This window comes from Olea europaea, chromosome 23 (genome assembly GCF_002742605.1).
Source record: "Olea europaea var. sylvestris chromosome 23, O_europaea_v1, whole genome shotgun sequence".
NCBI classification, from domain to species: domain Eukaryota; kingdom Viridiplantae; phylum Streptophyta; class Magnoliopsida; order Lamiales; family Oleaceae; genus Olea; species Olea europaea.
In genome coordinates this window covers 11098843-11099335 of record NC_036259.1, presented here as the reverse complement: position 1 = coordinate 11099335, position 493 = coordinate 11098843, and the positions used below count along the sequence as shown (strand labels likewise).

Here is a 493-nt window from a genome sequence, read left to right as displayed (position 1 = left end):
GCCTTCTTCTCCCCCGAGTAATTGTGGCAATCGAAGATTAACTCAATTTTTTTCCCAGTCCAAGTAGGCCTCTGGATCACTCCTACCTTTGAAGAAATGAATGGTCATTTTAATGTTACTCAAGTTTCCATCCACCTCATCTCCACCAAGATTCCTACCTCTCTTTTCTGGTCTAACTCCTCTATTTCTTTTCCAATATTCATATCCACTGTCTCATCCTCATCCAATCCACTATCAACCTCAAATTCACTAAGTTCCTCCATCCTAGGTTCCCGATTTTTTTCCCAGTCCAAGTAGGCCTCTGGATCACTCCTACCTTTGAAGAAATGAATGGTCATTTTAATGTTACTCAAGTTTCCATCCACCTCATCTCCACCAAGATTCCTACCTCTCTTTTCTGGTCTAACTCCTCTATTTCTTTTCCAATATTCATATCCACTGTCTCATCCTCATCCAATCCACTATCAACCTCAAATTCACTAAGTTCCTCCAT

General features: G+C 40.8%; 1 pseudogene; it reads right to left on the bottom strand.

Annotated features, from left to right (window-relative positions):
• LOC111372019 overlaps nucleotides 1–493 on the bottom strand; it is a 24710-nt pseudogene extending 24217 nt beyond the window's left edge.